We start from the raw sequence: 23,238 nt of genomic DNA, 5'->3' as shown, positions 1-23,238 counted from the left end.
AAAGCTTCATGAAGGACTTCCCTGGTGGTGCAGTGGTTAAGAATCCACCTGTCAATGCAGGGAACATGGGTTCGATCCCTGGTCTGGGAAGATCCGACATGCCGCAGAGCAACTAAGCCCATGGGCCACAACTACTGAGCCTGGGCTCTAGAGTCTGCTAGCCACAACTACTGAAGCCCATGCACCTAGAGCCCGTGATCCACAAGAAGAGAAGACGCCGCAATGAGAAGCCCGTGCACCACAATGAAGAGTAGACCCTGCTCGCTGTGACTAGAGAAAGCCCATGCTCAGCAATGAAGATCCAACGCAGACAAAAATAAATAAATAAGTTAATAATAAAAAAAAAACTTTATGAATGTAAGTTGTGATTATTATACAGCACCTAGATTTGTTAGCTCCCAAGAAGTTCTATGATGAGCAAGGACCACCTTACTAAAAGGCACATTTGGATTTTTCTCTTTCTTGGAACTTAGTGGCCTTCTATAAATTAGTAAGTGTTACATGGTTCTGTCCTAGATGAGGTTTGGAGAGTGAGGAACTTTGGGGAATTGTACTTTAAGAGTAGGTTCTGATGATAAGTCAGACAGCAGTGATCATATTTTCTAAATCAAAATTAAAGACATATTATCAGACAACAGGACAGAGTATTTCAAATAGTATATATCTGGAAAAATCTAAGGTCATTGGTCACCAGAACTATAAACTGGCATTTCTAGCAAAGACAGTCCAACCTCTTCTTCTTCAAGGTCTTTGATGAAGGGCAAAATTCCAAGTTTATGAAGAAGTGCACTGCAAGTCTTTTAATTTTCCCTTCTGCACCAAGGGCAACAAATAATGAGCACTTTCCTAGGTCTAAATAGGAGAACAGAGCCCAGAAATTCTACTATCAATGCTAGCGCTTTCCTAGGTCTAAATAGGAGAACAGAGCCCAGAAATTCTACTATCAATGCTAGCTTACTAGGAAAAGACATACTTGTGCCATGCATCGCTAAGGATTATAACAGATTAGGAACTAAATTTGAGTTAATTAAAAATAATCAACAATAATAAGAAGAGAGTTTCCAGAAAATTACCATATTGATCAAGTTGCTGTCTAAACAACTTGGAAAACACAGAACAAATTTTGGAGGCCCAATGCCAAGTATCTGAAGAAGTTCATTAAAATTTACTTTAAAATGTTACAGAATTCAATTAATTTTATTAATAATGATCATAAAAATACATAACAAATAAATAGCTAGAAGGAGTTTAAGCTTGAGAGTCTATATAATAATGCAAAACTTAAAACATAAAATGTGACATGACTTTAAGAAGTTAGGATTGAATGTGAAAGTTGAAGATTAAAAAAAATGAAAATAACAATGTTTGACAATAAATAAAAATGTCTGATGTGCTATGAAATACTTGAATGGGGACCTAAACTTTGAAATAGATAATACTGTATTTTGAAAGATAGATTCTTTTAAATCAAGGGCTACAAGGCTTGCCACTAATTTATTGAGGGGGAAAACCTATAAAAATGAATCTTAGTGTCTTGTATAGTTATAGCTTGGTTGGATTTAGATCTAGTTATGATCTACTTTAAAGATTTTTTAAAAATCTCTTCAAACACTGTCACTTGAGAAACTCCTAATTTATCAAAGTGAGTGTCTTCTTAGTGAAATAAAATGTTTATTACATGAAGCTTTCAGGGTCTTTAGATGAATGAAAGTAGATTTTGTAAAATGGATTACCTGGTCTAGCTCCCAAAATTGTCATAAAACACACTGGATGACACAAATTAACCACAGTTAAAATGTTTCTACTGGTGTGAAAATTAATAATCTATATTTCATTTGTCAGATTTACTTGTATACAGCTATTTCCCAAAAGGATTTATGATAGCTGTTTGTTTTCTTGAACATTGTTGTCTGCTCTCTTGTTTCAATTTTGTGACTCCTGTTCTCTGTTCAATAAAAAAATATACATGGGAAAGGTTGATTGAGAAAACAACCTTTATAGGAAATAAAGGCAGAATCCAGACTTGGAGGATAACCTCTGCCAAAAGTCATAAGCAAACTTTTCCTTCAACCCACCAACTCTGAGCTCACTCATAATACATAAAGTGAAGATATCCATCACTCAGCTAGGCAATACCTACACTAGTGGGAGGATGAGAGCTTTGACAATAAACTCTTAACTATGATAGAAGTTAGATGCCCAAAGGAGAAAAAGACAAACACAGGCCCAGGGCTCCTTAGTAAGTTATGTCAAAAATAAGATGAAGAGTGATATAGAAATTAGAACTCAATATCATGAACAGATAAACAGTTCTCATTCCTTCCAAGTTGTCTAGGTGATTTGCAGAAGACTGGGGAATTACTTGATTCCCCTTTACTTTCAGAAATAGGTGAAGTAATTAAAAATCTTCCCCAAGAGAAAGTTCTTGGCCCTGGTGGATCTACAGGAGATTTCTATAAAACCTTTGGCTTAGCCCTATCTGTACATTTGCTTGACAAGCTCAATCACTTGGGGGACTCAGGTGGATTCATCCCTGCCAGCCCTTACATCCAGATTATCTTAATTGCTAAAAAGGATAAAGATACAGAAAACTGTACCACATCTAGGTTGAAACCCCTGATTAAAGTGGATATCAATTCTTGGAAGGGATCTTGATTGTTCTCATCATTATTTGAAATCTGGGGCACAGTAATTAGGCAGTCGCTTGGGGATGGGTCATTCTTTGCATAAAATGATTATTTTTTTACCTGGATAACAGTTTCTGTCAGCATGACAGGGCACTAGCAAACCCATTTATCATTTTTCTACTAAAGGACAGTTTTTAATTTTGGGCAGAGCAGTGAGTATCAGGGATGTACTATAAGCTCAGCAATCCAAGGTCTTCCATTATTTAATAATATGTCTTTTGCTTCTGCTCCAAATGAGTAAGATAATCTCTGTTTTGCTATTTCTCAATGTCGTCAGAGCTGAAGTGGGGAGGCTGGTGTTACATTATACTATTAGCCTGTTGCTACACACACACATACACACACACACACTCACACATGGAGGTGTGGAAGGGATAAATTAAAAAACATCTTGCAGTATGATTCCAGCTATATTACATTCTGGAAAAGGCAAAACTTTGGAGATAGTAAAAAGATCAATAGTTGCCAGGGGTGGGGGTGAGGGGCATATGAATAGGCAGAGCACAGAGGGTTTTTAGAGCAGTGAAACTGTACTGTATGATACTATGATGGTGGATTCATGTCACTATATATGTGACTAAACCCATAAAATGTACTACACCAAGAGTAAACCCTAATATAAACTATGGACTCTGGGTAATAAAGATGTGTTGATGTAGTTTTATCAGTTGTAAACCTACATCTGGTGGGGGATATTGATAATGGGGGAAGCCATGTATGGATTGGGGCAGAGGGTGTATGGGAAATCTCTATACTTTCTGCTCAATACTGCTGTGAACCTTAAACCATTCTAAAAATTAAAGTCTATTAAAAAATACCTTGCAGGAAAAAATTATTTTTGGTTCTTAAAAGTACAAGTAAGTGGTGGTTGAATAAATGAATTATTTAATAAAGGAGGGTGGGTTTTCAGCCTTCAAAATTCCTGCCTCTAATGTGGTATTCAGAGCACTGCTTTTTATATCCACTCCAGAACAGCCAACACCTGGTAGAATTGTCTCTGTATCTGAGATTTTATTTTATTTATTTACATTGCGCCAGGTCTTAGTTGTGGCATGCAGACTTTTTAGTTGTGGCATGCAGACTCTTAGTTGCAGCATGTGGGCTCTTAGTTGTGGCATGCATGTGGGATCTAGTTCCCCAGCCAGGATCAAACCCAGGCCCCCTGCATTGGGAGTGTGGTGTCTTACCCACCGGACCACCAGGGAAGTCCCCTGAGATTTTAAAGTTCATGCCCAATCTAGGACGTTTAGCAAGGGGGTGGGGAGGGCTACTGCTAGGCAGTTCTGTGTACCAAGTGGTCAAATGCTTCCAACTGTGTTTTCAAAAGTTGTGGTGTTTTGTTTTAAAACTGGAGTTAAAGAATGGTATAAAAATGTGAGTGGGAGGGAAAAGAATAATCTAACAACAATAAGAAAAGACAATTGTCACCAGCAAAATTATTAAAAATTCATGATTTTTCTCAATTGTGAAATGCCTATAGTCATACCACCTGGGGTTAAGACTTGACATATTTCAGTACCTAAAATGTATCTCACCTTGTAAGTGTTTGGGGGGGGGGGGGAATTCTCCAAGGAAAAGCACAAAATGCAAGGGGAGGAAGTCTCGCTTAAAGAAGCTTTCGTTAGGAATTTGGACAGTGAGCCATGTGGCGTTCTGTATGAAACTGTCCTTCAGATTTACACCAAATGAGGTGTCAAGTAGGTAAGTGTGAAGATAATCTCAATCTTCTGTGTGGTTACCAAACTTTCCATGTCTTAGCTTGTGAAGCAATTATCATAGGGCACTGCTCTGAATTCCAAAAGTGGAGGGCTTTGTCTGAAGCTCTGTGGATTAATAAATTTGGTTCCAGAAACAGTATAAAACTCCTCTAGTTTGAGGACATAGGAGGCTAGAATGATTAATAAAATAAATATATTTTTAAAAGTGGATTTGGTATCACAGACAGTCCAAATTCCCTTTTTGCTATAATCTTCAGATCTTAATTATTTGTGTAAAGCCAGCTAGATATAAGATATAATTGGGCACACAATAGACAAGGACCCCAATCTCAAGTGTGTATGGTGCTCAGAAGTTGAGGCTTCCAATTAGAGGAAAGACTCTAAGGTGAGAGTTGGGATGGTAAGATCAAAATCAGAGTATTACTCCAGTAAGGGAGTGAGAGCCAACATAAACACTCAAAATGAAAGTGGGGCTTGGAAAAGTCACACTAAATGGAGAGAGGGTTTGAGGGAACCAAGAAAGGAGGAGTAGTATAACTAGGATGGAATGTGATATGAACCCAGATGAATTTTGGAGGTTCAGGACTTAACTGAAATACTGGGCTCATTTAAGCATTCAAAGCAGGGTGAAAAGTAGACTTTTCATATAATAATAAGCAAGTACTGTGAGGATAGTCAAGGTTGGGAAGAGGCCTGTCTTTTTATTCCTCTTATATGTTCCCTATTTTCGCTTCTGATCACGTGGTATGTAGTTTATTCCACGGATTAGCCTGTGAATGTTTGGGAGCCATGGGTTCTTGCCCATTTATATAAAATCAAATATGAACTGCCTTGTCCTCATGCCTTTTATATTCAGTCTCTTTCTATTGGACTCCAGTTTGTATATTGCTTCCAGGAGCTCTCTGTCACAGTGCCGCTTGGCTCATGAATTTACAGTGACTTCCTATTTCTTCAAATCCATTATGCAGATATCAGGATCTCCATTAACCCCAATGTATCTTTCCCAACTCACCTTTCACTCTTCCTACAGGGTCTTCTATTCTAACAAGGGAAGTAATTTTCTCTCCTCCAGTCCTTACCTATTCTCTTATAATTCTTTTCTATTTGCTATCCTTCAACCCAAAGTGTCCTCTTCTTTCAAAGCTCATATTAAGGTTCACTGGGTATAAGAAGCATTTGCTTATTAAGTTTACCTTACTTACACTTTGGTATTTTATTTTATCATAATATATACTCTCTTAAACTTGCATGTAGCCTTAGAATTTTTTCCAAGTTGACTCATATGTGTAGGTTTCTGCCCTAATTACATGGTAAGTTCCTGGGCAACATACTTTACTTCTTTTATATTCTCTTTGAGCCTCAAAATGGAAGCTTGAATACATAGGAGGCACCTAAGTAATGCTTATAAAACAGATGATGACATCCCCCTACTGTGACTCCCTATTATAGAGTAATAAGAATTGGTTTTGTAATAGAGCAAATGTTTAATTTTTGTGGTTTTTAATTAATAGTGTATATAAAATTCCATAATTTATATTACTCAGAGTTACAGTGTACTGTGTCTTAATATGGGAATTTTAAGGTAAATTATTTTACATTTATAAACATGTATACCTATTCCATTTATTTGGGGTGAGAAAGAGTTAGGTTGCTGCTTTGGTTGGTAGTGTAGTACTAGCGAGATTCAAATAAAATTGGACTGCTTATTAGCACAGGTACATTTTAGGTTCAATCAGCAGAGCACAGTTTTCCAAAGCTAGGTCCGTGGGTGGAAGGAGCAGATGTTAATCTATAGAATCCTACTACAGGCATATAAGTAGCTATATAGGTATTATTATAGGTATAAGTACACAGATAGTTATATAGTTAGCAGATGGACCTGTAATATAAACTCCTGTAGCTGGTAGTGAGTAGAACCTCTATTTCATATACAGCTGTCTTATTTGTTGTCAAATCTTTGGTTAGGCAAAATGTTGTTGTGTGGTCTTTTATCAATGTCACTGGTATTCTAATAACTTTTTAAGGATGACTTGTTCTATGCCCCAGATCTTATTTCCTTGTGTTTCAACCCAACAGTGAGTATTCTATTAATGACTGTTCTGCATACTGAATGGAGAGCGTTTTGTTTAAAAAGACCTATTTTTCTTTCAAACCAGTGAGGATATCATGTGCCAGATGGTTAATTCCCATGAGTTAATGAGTGTACCCACACACTTCATGATTTGAAATATCCTGCGGACATGTCCTTTGGTGAAAGGATTGCTAGATTTTAATTTACATCTGTATAAAGTACATATTTGCTTTTTTTCTGCTGATACCTGGAAATATTAATTTTTATTCATCATGTGTGAAATATATGCCATTTTAGTTATATAGTCCTCTGATGTTTGTGACTTAAATAATTTACAGAAATATACATTCTGATCACACTTTAAGATTACATTTTAATTATCAATTGCATTTAAATTAGAGAGTGAGAACACAGCTTTCTGATGTATGTGTGAAGGGTAATAGTTGGCAATATTCAAATGAATAATTCTTGTGTCCCTGTGTCAATAAGATTTATATTTTTAACTGATGGAAGTTCTTTATCACATCCAATTAATGGACTAATAATTTATAGCTATTTAAGATGAAGGAGATTCTTGTAAAGCAATAATGTTAAAATGTCCAAAGATTGGCAAAGGTAGAAAATAACATTTGAATCTGCTTTGAGAAAAGCCTAAAATAAAAACCATCAATACATTAGATATTTTCAAGTAGTTGGGTAAGGATAGTTGATCCATATAGCTGAGCTTATATAATAGCTTATGCTGTAGTGATTCCAGGATATAAAGAATGAACATAAAAAACAAATTCATAATAAAATATTTATACTAACAAACAATAAATTTATAGGTTTTTAAACATAAAAAATAAAATATTTTTATAATACTCTACAAATGACTGTAATTTGTATATGCAACAAAATTATATGGGTTATTAGCGGCCTACAGTCCATGGTGCTGGCCACAACCTCTGTAGCTAAGCAAAATACTCAGAAGTTTCAGGGCTTCAAGGTAAGACAGATAACTCATCTCTAGGTGCTAGAATCACTTCAGGATTTTTATACCCTGTCTCAATTTACAATAACTTGGACTGGCATGACTCCTTCTTTTGTTAGGTGAGAATGAGGGAGGCATCATTTTCTCATTGGGCAATACACCTAAATTTACTCAGGGAATTGACCAAAAAATCAAACCGTAGCGCTGCTGGTAAGAGGATTTCAGGTAACCAAACAACTGATAGGGCTCAATGAAAGCAATAGCTGAACAAACAAACAGATGAAACAAAATCTTGGGTATTCCTTGGGTAAGTAGTTGAGATGTGAAGTTCCCTCATCATTTTACATGTTTAGAACAGGACAAACTCAAAATGTTGAAAAATAACTTTGTATCCTGTGTCTTACATACCAGAATGTAAATACTCGGAAAGAGAGAATTTGGGGACAAATTTACAGTGGGAAACTAAATACAATGTAATAGGACTTTTTTTTCTGAGAAAAGGAGCTTAATAAACTAGTTAAGTAGTCCTCCTAGCATTTCAACATAGACACACTGAGGCAGGATCAAGACGGTAGAGAAGGAAGACTGTGAGCTCACCGCGTCTTAGTTTTGACACATCAAAACTACAAGTTTGTATATAAAAAGTCTCTCTGAGAATGATCTAAAGACTAGCAGAACAGCTGTTCTACAATTAAGGACATAAAGAAAAAAAAAAACACACTGAGACAGGTAAGAGGGGAAGAGAAGCAATTTAGTCAAGACCCACACCCCCAGTAGGCAACACAAAGTGAAAGGAGATATCTCAAACTTGGAGGTCCTCCCTAAGGAGTGAGAGGTTAGAGTCCACTTTGGGCACCCTAGCCCTGGGATCAGTACATGAAAGACAACTCCCCCCTAACTGGTTTTGAAAACCAGCAGGGCTTAGGACCAGGAAAGCCAGAGGGCTGTAGAAAACAGAATCTACTCTTAAAGGGCACACAGACAAATTTACTTGCTCTGAGTCCCAGCACACAGGCATCAGATTGAAAAGTGCTTGACACTCTAGCCAGCCTTCCATGGCTATTCCAGCATGCACCCTAGCCCACACTAGGCTCTGGCTCCAACACCACTGCCAAAGTAGTGGCTCCCAGCACACTCTGGGAAAAGCCCCAGCTGGTGTTGGGCTTTGGCTCTAGCCACCTTCCACCAAAGCAGCAGCCTTGGATGCACCCCAGGAGAAGCCCCAGCCTGTGTCAGGCTTTGGCTTTAACCCCTCCAGCTCCAGATCCCTTTCCCAGACACACCAAGGTGATGGCCTTGGCATGCACTGGAAGAGGTCCCAGCTGGGGCTTGCTTTAGCTCCAGCACTCTTTCTAAAGCCACCAGACACACTCAGTCTACATAGTGATGCTCCTACACAAGGACACATCTTCAAGACTGGGACAGGTAACTGTTTTGTCTAACTTATAGAGAGAAACACAAAAAGTCAAACAAAATGAGAAAACAGGAATATGTTCCAAGTGAAAGAGCAAGATAAATCCCCTGGGAGGTGCGGCGGGGGAACTAATGATATGGAGATAAGTAATTTACCTGATAAAGAGTTCAAAGGAACTGCCACAAAAATGTTCACTGACTTGGAAGAAGAATTGAGGAACACAGTGAGAATTTCAATAGAAAATTTTTTAAAAAGTACTTATCAAAGTTGAAAAATACAATAAATAAAATGAAAAATAGGTTAGAGGTAATCAACAGCAGATTAAATGATACAGAAAAATGCATAAGCAACCTGGAAGAGAGAATAGCAGAAATCACCCAATCAGAACAGTACAAAGAAAATTTGAAAAAATGAGGATAGTTTAAGGGACTTTAGGGACAACATCAAGAATATTAACATTCACATTACAGTAGTTCCAGAAAGAGAAGAGAGAGAGAAAGGGGCAGAAAACATATCAGATGACTTAATGGTGAACAATTTCCCTAACCTGCAGTAGGAAACAGACATCCAGGTCCAGGAAGCATAGAGAGTCCCAAACAAGATGAACCCAAAGACATCCACACCAAGGCATATCATAATTTAAATGGCAAAATTTAAAGTTAAAGAGAGAATTTTAAAGGCAGCAAGAGAAAAACAGAGTCACATACAAAGGAACTCCTTAAGGCAATCAGCTGATTTTTCAGCAGAAACTTTGCTGGCCAAAAGGGAATGGCATGATATAGTTAAAATACTGAAAGGAAAACAACCTAGGATACATCCTACAACCTAGGATATCATTCAGGCAAGGTTATCATTCAGAATTGAGGAGAGATAAGAGTTTCCCAGACAAGAAAAACTAAGAGTTCATCACTATTAAACTGGCCTTACAAGAGATGTTAAAGGATCTTCTTTAAGTGGAAAATAATAGGCCATAATAAGAAATGTGTTTATATGCAAAGGAAAAATATCTTGCCAGTAAAAGCAAATATATAACAAAGGCAGTGGATCAACCACTTAAAAAGCTAGTAGGAAGGTTAAAAGACAAAAGTCATAAAATCACAATAACTGCAGTAAGTAGTTAAGGGATACATAAGAAAACATAAAATTTGGATGGGGGAGTGAAAAATGTAGAGCATTTAGAATGCGTTTGAATTTAAACAACTATTGGCTTAAATATATATGTACATTTACATATGTATATATACATATGTTTTTAATCTACATATAAACATACCTCATGGTAACGAAAACCCAAAAACCTACAATACATACACACACACAAAGAGAAAGGAGCCCGAACATTACATTAACAAAAATCATCAAATCACAAGGGAAGAGACTACAGAAAGAAGAGAAGAACTGCAAAAACAATCAGAAAACAAGTAACAAAAGGGCAATAAATACACACTTTTCAATAATCACTTTGAATGTAAATGGACTAAATGCCCCAATCAAATGACACAGGGTAGCTGAATGGATAAAAAAGAAGACCCATCTATATGCTGCCTACGAGAGACTCACTTAAGAGCTAAACACACACACGGACTGAAAGTGAGGGGATATAAAAAGATATTCTATGTAAATGGAAATGAAAAGAAAGCTAGCTGGGGTAGCCATACTCCTATCAGACAAAGTGGACTTTAAAACAAAGGCTATAACAAAAGACAAAAGGGCATTACATCATGATAAAGAGGTCAATCCATAAAGAGGATATAGCATTTGTAAATATATATGGACATAATATAAGAGCATCTAAATACATAAAGCAAATATTAACAGACATAAAGGGAGAAATCGACAGTATGTAATAATAGCAGGAGACTTTAATACTCCACTTACAAAAATGGATAAATCATCCAGACAGAAACTCAGTAAGGAAACATTGGACTTAAGTGACACATTAGACCAGATGGACTTAATAGACATCTACAGAACATTCCATCCAAAACAGCAGAACATGCATTCTATTCAAGTGCACATGGAAGATACTCCAGGACAGATCACATGCTAGGCCACAAAACAAGTCTCAATAAATTTAAGAAGATTAAAATCATATCAAGCATTTTTTCCAACAACAATGTTATGAAAGTAGAAGTCAATATCAGGAAGAAAACTGGAAAAACCTCAAACACTTGGAGACTAAACAGCATGCTACTAAAAAACAAATGGGTCAATGAAGAAATAAAAGAGAAAATCAAAAATACCTTGAGATGAATGAAAATAGAAACACAACTTTCCAAAATCTATGGGATGCAGCAAAAGCAGTTTTAATAAGGAAGTTTGTAGCTATACAAGTCTACCTCAAGAAACAAGAAAAAATCTCAAATGAACAACTTAAATTTACACTCAAAGAAATTAGAAAAAAAAAACAAAAACAGAAAACAAAGCCCAAAGTTAGTAGAAGAAAGGAAATAATAGAGATCAGAGTGGAAATAAATAAAATAGAGACCAAAAACAATAGAAAAGACCAATGAAACTAACATCTGATTCTTTGAAAAGATAAACAAAATTGATAAACCTTTAGCCAGACTCATATCAAGAAAAAAAGAGAGAGAACACAAAGAAAATTAGAAATGAAAGAGGAGTTACAACTGATGTCACAGAAATACAGTCATAAGAAAATACTACCAACAATTATATGACATTGAATTGGACAACCTAGAAGAAATGGATAAATTTCTAGAAACATACAATCTTCCATAACTGAATCAGGAAAAAATAGAAAATCTAGCATTGAAATTGAATCAATAATCAAAAAATTCCCAATAAACCAAAGTTCAGAACCAGATGGCTTCACAGGAGACCTACCAAACATTTAAAGAGAAGAGTTAACACATATTTTTCTCAACCGAGTTCTAAAAATTTGAAGAGGAGGGAACACTTCTAACTCATTCTTTTTTTTAAAACATATAATTTTTAAAATAATATATATTTTTAAATTTTATTTTATTTATTTATTTATTTTTTGACTGCATTTAGTCTTTGTTGCTGCACATGGGCTTTCTCTAGTTGTGGCGAATGGGGGCTACTCTTTGTTGTGGTGTGAGGGCTTCTCATCATGTGGCTTCTCTTATTGTGGAGCAAGGGTGCTAGGAGCGCTGTCTTCAGTAGTTGTGGCACATGGGCTCAGTAGTTATGGTTCTTGGGCTCTAGAGCGCAGGCTCAGTAGTTGTGGCACACAGGCTTAGTTGCTCCACGGCATGTGGGATCTTCCAGGACCAGGGCTCGAACCCATGTCCCCTGCACTGGAAGATGGATTCTTAACCACTGCACCACCAAGGAAGTCCCAAATTCATTCTACAAATCCAGCATTATCTTGATAATAAAACCAAAGACCCTACCAAAAAAAAAAAAAAAAAAAGAAATCACAGGCCAGTATCCCCAATGAACATAGATGCAAACATTTTCAACAAAATATTAGCAAACCGAATTCAACAATACATTAAAAGATTCATACATCATGATCAAGTGGGATTTATTTCAGAGATGCAAGGATGGTGCAATATCCACAAATCAATCAATGCAATACACCATATTAACAAAACAAAGGATAAAATTCGCATGATCATCTAAATAAATGCAGAAAAAGCATTTGATAAAATTCAGCATCCATTCATGATAAAAAAAAGTAACTCTCAACAAAAATTGTATAGAGGGAACATACCTCAATATAATAAAGTCCATTTATGACAACCTACAGCTAACATCATACTCAATTGTGAAAACATTATGGAGTTTCCTCAAAAATTAATAATAGAACTGCTACTGGGGCACCAAGACTGCTGTGTAGATGCTACTGGGTGGTACTTTCTGCTGCTGCTGCAGCAGTACCCTCTCTGAAGAACGCAGCCCTCCTCAGTCCAGGGGTATTACAGGCAATAAGGATCTTTCATACAGGGCTGCCAAGTCTTGCCCCTGTACCACCTCTTCCTGAATATGGAGGAAAAGTTCATTTTGGGTTGATCCCTGAGGAGTTCTTCCAGTTCCTTTACCCTGAAACTGGTGTAACAGGACCCTATGTGCTCAGAACTGGGCTTATCTTATATTTACTCTCCAAAGAAATATATGTGATAACTCCAGAGACTTTCTCCACAATATCAACAATAGGATTGCTTGTCTATGTAGTTAAAAAATATGGTGCCTCTATTGGGGAGTTTGCTGATAAACTCAATGAGCAAAAAATTGCCCAACTGGAAGAGGCAAAACAGTCTTCCATCAAACAAATCCAGGATGTGATTGATCTGAAGAAGTTACAGCAGGCACTGGTTCTAAAGCTCCATTACTTTTTTGATGTCCAGAGGAATAACATTGCTATGGCCTTGGAGGTTACTTAACAGGAACAGTTGCATAGAGTATACAAGGAGGTAAAGAATCGCCTGGACTATCATATCTCTGTGCAGAATATGATGTGTCAAAAGGAACAAGAGCACATGATAGACTGGGTGGAGAAGAATGTGGTGCAGAGCATCTCTGCACAGAAGGAGAAGGAGACAATTGACAAGTGCATAGCACATCTAAAGCTGCTCACAAAGAAGACTAAAGCACAGCCAGTTCTGTAAATGCATCTATACCAACTGAGAGAGCTAGAAATAGTTGACTGACTAAATGGAAACTAGCCTATGTGACAGAATCTTTGTATATTGCTGTCTACTGAAGTTAGAGTTGACCTTTCCTAAAAATGAAAAGTTTGAGTTTCATATAATGCGAGAAATAAAACAATCTATTGGCCAGTAAGATGTTTCTCTCATCCTTCTTGCTCTACATTGAATTATTCCATGATCACTTCTGAATAAGCAGTTTGCTTTGAATAAAATTTGGTACCGGACTAAAGATTATCAAGTTATAGTTTAAATTTTTAATTAATTCAACCATCTTGCAATAAAGTGACAAACAAACAAACAAAGACATAGAACTTCCATACAATCCAGAATTCCACTCCTGGGTACTTATCTGAAAAATGAAAACACTAATTTGAAAAGATAATGCACTCCTATGTTCATTTCAGCAATATTTATTCAATACAATAGCCACAATATGGACGCAACCTAAGTGTCCATTGACAGATGAATAAATAAAGAAGATGTGGTTATTATTAGCCATAAAAAAGAATGAAATTTTACCATTTTTGACAACACGGATGGGCCTAAAGGGCCTTATTTATGTGAAATAAGCCACACAGAGAAAGACAAATACTGTATGTTCTCATTTATATGTGGAACTTGAAAAACAAAACAAACAAATATAATAAAACAGAAATAGATTCACAAACACAGAGAACAATCTAGTAGTTGCCAGAGGGTAATGGGTGAGGGGATGTATGAAATAGGTGAAGGGTGTAAGAGTTTCAACCTATCAGTTATAAAATAAATAAGTCAGAAGGATATAGTGTACAGCACACAGTAATAGGGTAATAACTTTGTATTTTGCATAATCTATAAAAGTATGGAATCACAGTTTTGTACACCCAAAACTAATATAAGATTGGCAGTTAACTCTACTTCAATACAAAAAAGAAAAAAAGAAAGAAAGAAATCAATTCAATAAATCACTTAAAAAGAAGGCAAAAAATACATAGACACATTAAGGGGTGTACTAAGGGTATTTAATAAGATAAAGTAAAATCAAATAGCATTTAAACAAAAGTATAAGAAAAGTCTTCATGTTAAAAACTTTAAAATTATTAAATGTCATTCAGAGCAAAATAAATGAAGCTAGGTTTTTTGGTATCCATTTAATGTTGGACTTTAGAAAAGATTCGTTAATAACTGGCTGAGGAGATAAAACTAGAAGCCATGTGGGTTTTTTATTCACAGATATTTATCATATCATGTAAGAATCAATTCAGATATCTGCAAAGAGAATACATTATGATGTCAAAGCTTTTCTCATATTTTTACTTTGTATTTAAATCCAAAATCAGATAATGGATACAACACATCAAAGAATTCATTTCTCGCTGGAGTCTGGCTATTTTGCTTTGATATTTTCAGCTAACTTATTTTTCCTGTATTACATTTTACTTTTTCTTCATCTTTTTTTTTTCACATCTGTACATTTCTTTTTTTCTTTAAATTGAAGTATAACTGATTTACAATGTTGTGCCAATCTCTGCTGTACAGCAAAGTGACTCAGTTCTACACACACAGATTTTTAAAAAATATTCTTTTCCATTATGGTTTATCCCAGGAGATTGGATATAGTTCCCTGTCCTATACAGTAGGACCTTGTTGTTTATCCATTCTAAATGTAATAGTTTGCATCTACCAACCCCAAATTCCCAGTCCATCCCTCTCCCTCCTCCACATTGTACATTTCTTTGCTTCATCCAGTTCAATTTACTCTGCTAATGTTTAGAAAGAGTATTATAACTCAACCTTAGTGTAATAGTTTATAACCTGCTGATAATGTGATCTTTTTAAGGACTGTTATATTGACAAGTAAATTATACTTACTTCAGCCAATTGTATGTACTTATGTACTTCAAATTTAACTTTATCACTAGTTGTCAAATTCTCCCCTGTGGCCTTTTTAATGTTCCAATGTATTTGGCAATATATGTTTTTTATTGACATTTCAATTTTGTTTTGCAGCATGCTAAAGTTACAAGAAAACAAATGACTGAAAGTTAAACCTGGGTCAATCCAGGCTAAAGTTAAGTTTCAGGAGTCTTTGGGAAGACCTTATTTTTGTTGAATGGGTTGACTTCTGGACCCTCTAGAATCCAGAAACATTCAATCAAGATCTGGATGTTGAACTTTATTTGGTAGGACGTAAGAACAGGGACAGGAGATCCTCACAAAACAAGTCCAGAATTTAGACTTTCTTTTCACTAACTCTATGTTTTCATTTTTTGTTTTGTGGTCAGTGAAGGAAACCCCAAATCGTTTAAACATTTTGCTTTTTAGTATATAACATTTTCCTTTAGTGAGTTATTTACTATTTTGCTTGTTTTGTTTCTTATTTCATGACCAATTCATCCCAGATGCTATAAATTGCTCTTCACAACTTTGTTTACCTTGATGTCTCCTATTTTCTCCTGTACCTAGTACCAGGCATGATGCCTACTAGATACTCTATCTTTTTGATGACCTATAGTTGCTATGTCTCACACACAGATAACTCACACATAAACATTACTATAAACAGAAACATGGATTGCACACTACAGATTTTGATCTGTGTGTTTTTCCTTTAATTTTATTAATTTTGGAAAATAAAAGTAATGGATGTTTTTGATTTGACAGTTCTACTGACTACTTGTGCTGTAAGCATTTTAGAGTTGCACTGTTCAAAAGAGTAGCACTAGCCACATGTGCCTATACAAATTTAAATTTAATTAAAAGTAAATGAAATTTAAAATTCATTTTTTTCCAATACACTTGCCACATTTCATATGCTCAATAGCTACATGTGACTATTAGCTACTGTATTGAAGAATGCAGATTATAGAAGATTTTCCATATTGTAGAAACTTCTTTTGGACAATGTTGCCTTAGAGTGCTCTCTTAGAAGAGCACCCCAAGTAGACTATTGCAGAATGACAAAAATTCCTTCCTTTTTGATTTCATATTTCTTGAGAAAATTTCTGCTACTTCAGACATGCAATATAGGCACAACCATTCCTGGCACTAAGTGGATCAAAATGACCTTAAATTGACTGCAAACAAAACCACAGAGTAAGATTTAAACGCCAGGAGTTATATCTGTCAAAGGACTTGTAGTGGCTCCCTTGGTTCTTTTCCTAACAGTTTCAATAATGCACCAATGTTTTTATAGATTGGCCTGGCCTATTTCTATAAGAGATTACTGGCAGACAATGGAGAATGTCATACATATAGCATGTTTTCTGGGTATTCTGTCCTCAAACAGAGACAAAAATCACTGGGAATATTGAGAGTAGATACCTCATCCCTTACCCCACCTCTTTTAGTTGTTACAAGCAAGCATTCAAAAGGAAGTGTTCTGGTATCTGCATGTCATTGCCTAAGGAGAGACACATTTTCCAGTTCAGATTTATATCAGAAAGTTATGCTTCCTGCCAAAAGGAGATTTAAAGACTACACCGTCCCTGCATCACAAAGAGAAAAAAGATCACCCAGAACCCAGGAGCAGATAACAAACAGAACACTCTAATTAGAAAAAAGAGTTGCAATATCCAAGAAACAGAGGCCAACCACCTCTGGGCAGTAAAAGGAGTGAACCTTTAAGAGACCTCTTGTTCATGTTCTTAAAATGAACCTTTAATAAATTATACATGATGACTAAGATTAAGGGCCTCCATATGAAATAATGACTTTCTTTCATAGACCCGCAAAGATCTAGAAAAGTGTGGGATATTAACAAATAAAAAATGCAGAATGATCCAGATAAAACCAGAACATGAGCTATTCTTTTTGCCATACTGCTGAGGAGTTTTCACCAGCTCTGCATGAAGAGGGAATAGAAATTGTTATCAGAATCCCACTGTTTTGCTGATTATATTTATAGAATTTACCATTTTCAAAATGTGTCTGCAAAACTGTTAAGTGGCTAAGGAGAAAGTTTCCATGGTAAATAAGTTTAGGAAGCAATGAGTTAAATAAGATTAAATAAATTGAAAAAATAACTATAAGACTTCTCAAGACTTTCACCATGCTAATGTGTATTGTGATTCTCTAAAAGGCTGTGGGAGGGAAAAAAATATTTCTTATGCTTTTGTAATAAGTATTTGGGATTTTAGGTAAAGCCCCCAGGCAGAGGAAAATTGGTGTAAGTAGCTTCATATTATAAAGAATAGCTACTAAACACATTGTCACAGAACTTAAGGGTGACAATATGATAATAACGATGCTGATGTAAATATTTAATGTGAGTACTTATAAAACTCTCAGAACAGTGCCTTGCACATAGTAAATGCTCAGAAGTGATAGTTATTATATTATTTGGGGACTTGATGGGCTGTGGGAGATAGAAGACATATGGACACACTCTTGATCAAGCAGAAGCAAGGATGCTGTATCAATCTCAATGACAGGAAGTCAAAAATTGTGAAGTGTTCTCACAGGGCCTGGAGGATTGGTTCATGCCTTATCCCCTCCCACATGTGAGACTGAGTGATGGTCATGGATTGCTCAAAGAGCCAAATGTGGAATGGTAGTTGGTGGTAGTGTTGGGGGTGGAGGGAGCTGGCTGATGAGGAAACAAGCTAGAGGCTATAACTAGAGGTGAGCCAAAGCCCTATGGAAGTGGTAAACCTTAAAATTCAAATTGAATTCATCTCTTGACAGCAGTGAACAAGCTTTTCTTACTGATTTTAATGTTGGGGCACAGTGAGCATGCCAGAATTTTATATTTATTTATCCAATGTTGAAAGAGCAGGAAAAAAAGTCAGATACAATATCCATAATTTTCTACTCTGACTTATTAGTTACTACTGTCCTTGAAAAGATGTCTGCTCAAGACCATATCTCTCAGGCCTGAGTCTCCCTAGCTGAGTCTCTTTAGGTAGGATATTTGGTGAAGCACGTTTTGATTAAGACAAATTTTACTGGAGAGGAGTAGGCCAGGTCCTAACAAATAAAGTCAAGACCTGGAAGGTTTAGCAAGTGAAAGAGAAGGATTCCAAAGGAATTCAGTCCTTGAGGAAAGGAATTTATCAGAATTCAGAAGGTTGAGAATTGGTTCCCAGAATCTACTTCTCTTCTTTTCTCCCCTGCTAGTCCCCAATGGTACTTTCCCCCTGCTTTCAGTACTATCACACACCTCCATTCTAAGACCACTCCAGCAGAGACCTTGGAATTGATGGTGGTCGAAATTGACTCTGGGGAAGTAAAAATGAATTATAAATATAAAAGATAAGAGATTCCCAATCAACTTAAGAAATGAAAATTAAAATAAGGAGATAACTAGATTTTAAGCACATGAAAAGATATGTTCAGAATACTTTCCAAATGAGGGCAAACTTGTTGGAATCAGAATTTTATTGTAACATTGATTTTCTGAGTAAGTCTCAAGGTATAAATGATTTAGGTTTTAGGTTTTTTAATAAACAAAAAATATAACATTGTTCCAATAAAGATAATGATAGTTTGGCATTTAAAAATATCATGAACACTGTAAAAATGAGTGCTGCAGCTGCTTCTACCACTCTCACATGGATAGTCAGGATAAATGGTGGTAAGTCCTGTGTAGTCTCTAAAATAGTCTTGACCCCTGTATCAGTTATCTGTTGCAGCATAACAAACCAGCCGCAAACCATAGTGGCTAAAAACTTCAACAAGTTATTACTTGTGTTAACTGGGCAGTCCTTTTGCTGTTCTTGCCTAGCTCACTCATGAGGCTTCAGTCAGTTGAAGGATCGGGCTAAGTGGCTGGGATGGTTGCAATAGCTGGGACTCTCTCTCCATGTTTTTGCGTCTCTGGAATTTTCACAGTTTGGGGGTCTCAGCTTCTGCAAGGGCAGAAGCTGCAAGGTCTTTTCAGACAGACACTTGGAAGTCACACAGCTTTCCTTCCACCACATTCAAAGCTAGTCACAAGGTCAGTCCAGATTCCAAGGAAGGGGAATTAGATCCCACCTCCTCATGAGAAGAGTGGCAAAGCCACACTGCAAGGGGACCCATGTCTAAGGAAGAGAGATTTGTGGTCATTTTTGCAAATAATCTACCACAGCCTCTTAGCCATTACTGAGGAGTAAAAAGGAGACAACAAGAGAGGGATAATTATTTCTAAGGAATAATTTTGCCTCTGTCCACCCTTAAAACCTGTAACTTTAGACCTTTGGCCTAAATGTTGACTGTAATTTTTATATTGATGTATAAATGTTAGAACTGTACTATACATTGTATTTGGGAAGTAGATAAATTTCTTCAAAGTTTGTGCTGACTTTTTATTCATAAATTGACTTTCAACTTTGTAATTTATAAGCTTAAAAAGAGTAGTCCCCATTTATTTTGCCCTCTTTCCAAGATATAATCTTTGTAATCATCAAAGAAGCCAGCATATTTTAATTCTAAAATTGTTTTAATTATGTTATTTAATTATGTCAACATTGTTGACATTATGAGCTTTTGAATTGTGAATTCAATAAAGCAAAATACAGTTGATGTTTATATTTTAATTCCTTTTATTGTTTGCATTCCAAATGGCCAAACAGGCTGCAAAGACTGACAAGTTTCTTGCACCTGTGTCTGCATTTCTTCAAAAGTCAGGATACCAAATAGAATAATTTGTTGATAAATAGAAGGCCTTATTAGTGTAGATGACACTTCTGGGCTTCTGGAAAAAAATCACCATAAATCTGATCATGAAATCCACTAGATTATCATTTAGAAAGTCTTTTGTTAATGGTCATAGACCCTCTTTTTAAGTTCTCCCTCTCTTCTTTTATTCTCTTGATGATAAATAGGTTGAAATCAATTTTTAGTGTGTGTGTTTGTGTATATATCTATGAATTTCTGAAGGAAAGGAGAGATACAGAGAAAGAGAGACAGAGAGAAAATGAGAAAGGTTGAAGGTGCTCTACTCATCCCACATGTTTTGACATCATCCTTGTTTTGTTTACATTCTTCTTGCTTTCTGGAGACCATCATGCTTAACTCAATTATTCAATTTGAGTCTCCAAAATCTCCCAAATCCTCCCAATTCAGTGGCTTTCATTGTCCTTTTTGGAAACACCTCTGATTATTTTTAAACATTTTGGAAAATTGTACACTTATATGTAACTGTCCAATGTGATGAGAAGGATGATGGTGATGAAATTGTTTGTCTCAATATTTATTGAGTACCTCCTTTATTCCAGGAACTTGCTAAATATTGAGGATACAGAAAAAGAATATATCGTGTTAATTTCTCTCAAAGAATTCTTCATATCAGGAGTTGGTGAACTTCTTTTCTGTAAAGGGTCAGGTAGTAAATATTTTAAACTTTGTTGGCCATAAAGCCATGGTCACAATTACTCAACTTTGTCTATATATAGCACAAAAGCATCCCGAGAAAATACATAAATGTGTTGATGTGACTGTCTTCCAATAAAACTATATTTACAGAAACAGATGGTGAACTGGATTTTGCCTCTGAGCTACAGTCTGATGACCCCTGTTCTATATAATTGAGGGACATAAAATTTAAGAGCAGTAAAGTGTTATAAGTAATTTGCTAGTAATAGGTACAGGGGCATGAAAGAGAAAGTGCCAGTTCTCTGGGGTAGAAGTGGTCAGAAGAAACTTGGTATAAGAAACGAATAGGTTTCTGTCCAGTGTACTAGGAAAAGAACAGACAAACTAACATTTCCCAGGAACTACAAGTGGTTTGGAATGACTGGACCACAGAGCATAACCACCATGTTATGCCAGTCATGAAATTTTTAAGCTCAAGGGAATTTTAAAGTTTCTCTACCCAATTACTCATCAATCCAGTGATACTTTTACAACATTCCAGAAAGAATTTGTGAAAATGGCATGTAGGGATCAGTATCACTACATGCTTTAAACCTTATGTATATCAAATATCTATTAAAACAAATATCTTTACATCAAACAAATAGTTAAAGCAGAGCTGATAGCTCATTTATTTCAAGCAGCCACCAACACAATAACATTTTCATTTCCCTCTGTACACGCTGCCCCCTTACACCCCTCTCTCTGCATGGGTTTAGATTCACAGTGTCATTTGTCTCTTAGGAGGGGAAGATCCAGGTTTGTGGAACCTGAAAATTATCCTTTTGAGGCTCTCTTTATAGAAAATAAAAGTATAAATACAATTTTGTTAGGTTAGCTTTTGGGACCTTGGAAGGGATCTGTATGAGGGAGGGGCCCTGAAACTTAAGTTTCATCAGCTTTGTGGCAAATCTGCCTCAAATAGCAATTGAATTTTCCAAGTCTCATTAAACTCTACAGATCTAAAAAACTAACTCATACTCTTTCCCCTCAAAATCTGCCTATATTTGGCATATGGAAGCACCCAGATTTTTGAAATCTAGAAGTACTAAGAGTCATCCTCTACTTGGCTCTCTCTAACACACCAAATCCAACCAAGGCCAAGTTCAGTGGCTTTTATCTCACGAAGAGCTCAGGTATCTGTCTCCTCCCCCTCACTGTCCCCACTTCACACCTGCCCATTCCACAAGCTAGTCTTGTTGCCTTCAACCCCACCTTCATGTTGTTTCCAAAAAAGGAAAAATTACTTTCTAAAATGTAAATCTAATAAGATTACTCACCTGCTTAAAATCTCTCAGTAGCTCTCCATGATCTCTCAAAAACCTTTATAATGATGTACTAAGTCTTTCATGATCAATCTTTGCGACTTATTCTCATTCCAACTTTTCTTCACGAACTTTCTAGAATGACCTTTCTGGCCCCAAAACACAATGTCAAACTGTGTTTAAAATTTTCTCAGTGTCTCTCTCCATAAAAGAAATATTTAAAACTTCTTTGCACAGTGTACAAGAACCTCCATAAACTGGTCCCTACTAATTCATTCAGCCTCATCTCTCTCCAAGCCTCCAAACACATCATATTCTCTCAGGCTGCCTTGACCTGCAGCCACTATGTATGCTGCCTGGCGCACCTTCATCTTTCTGGTCCACCTGGTTAACTACTTCATTATAATTCCATCTTCCCTGAGTTCTTTGGCTTATACCAGGTGTGATTTTTCTTCTACATTTTGTCTAGTTCTCCAATAAAGAGATTACCTTTTTATCTACACTGGTTTACTTTAAAATCTGTCCCCTTTCTATAATCTAGATTTAAGCTCCTTTAGGAAAAAACATACTTTTAATTTTTAAATTCCTCTTTCTCTGTTATTATTCCATGCACAGTAACACACAATATATACTTCTTGAATGAATGAATGAGTGAATTAATAGGTTTGAATGTGAAAAAATGCACACAGATGAACCACTCATAGCAAAGACATTTCTGTGCAACAAAAAGATATTCTGTTTCCTGCATATTAAAATAATGAACTCTGTCATTTGGGTATGAGATTTGGCATATATACAGTCCTTCTAAGTCACAGTCTTCCATAATTTGTTCTAGAAGAAGCCACGTTAGTGCTGAAGCCCTAATCAAGCATGTCCCTTCATTATGTTAGTATTGGGTTAACACATAACAGTCTTTGAAGTCCATGCAAATGAAAAATATTTCACCATTCCTTGACATTAATATTTTCTTTTTTTCTAAGATTGGGGAAGAAAGAAAGGGGAGTGGGTTCTATATTCAACTGACCTGATTATCTAGGGCTTGGGCAGCCTTCCCTCTTGGTGATTTCTCTCTTACATTTAAAGGACTTTGATCTGTCTCCATGCTGGTGTAGCCTTTACTCTGATCAGTCCTATATCCTCATTTCCAACACATGTT

At 36.1% G+C, this 23,238-nt stretch overlaps 1 pseudogene across 1 annotated transcript; it reads left to right on the top strand.

Moving 5' to 3' along the window:
- Positions 1-7,404: 7,404 nt before the first annotated feature.
- LOC309614621 (ATP synthase F(0) complex subunit B1, mitochondrial pseudogene) lies at positions 7,405-22,992 on the top strand (annotated as a pseudogene). Its single transcript has 3 exons — positions 7,405-7,464; positions 8,625-8,874; positions 12,638-22,992. The product of its transcript is annotated as an ATP synthase F(0) complex subunit B1, mitochondrial pseudogene (transcript).
- Positions 22,993-23,238: the final 246 nt, after the last annotated feature.

Source organism: Balaenoptera borealis, assembly GCF_965194805.1.
Source record: "Balaenoptera borealis genome assembly, chromosome: 17".
Classification (NCBI taxonomy): Eukaryota; Metazoa; Chordata; class Mammalia; order Artiodactyla; family Balaenopteridae; genus Balaenoptera; species Balaenoptera borealis.
The sequence above is the reverse complement of the archived record's forward strand: the minus strand, read 5'-3'. Positions and strand labels throughout refer to the sequence as shown.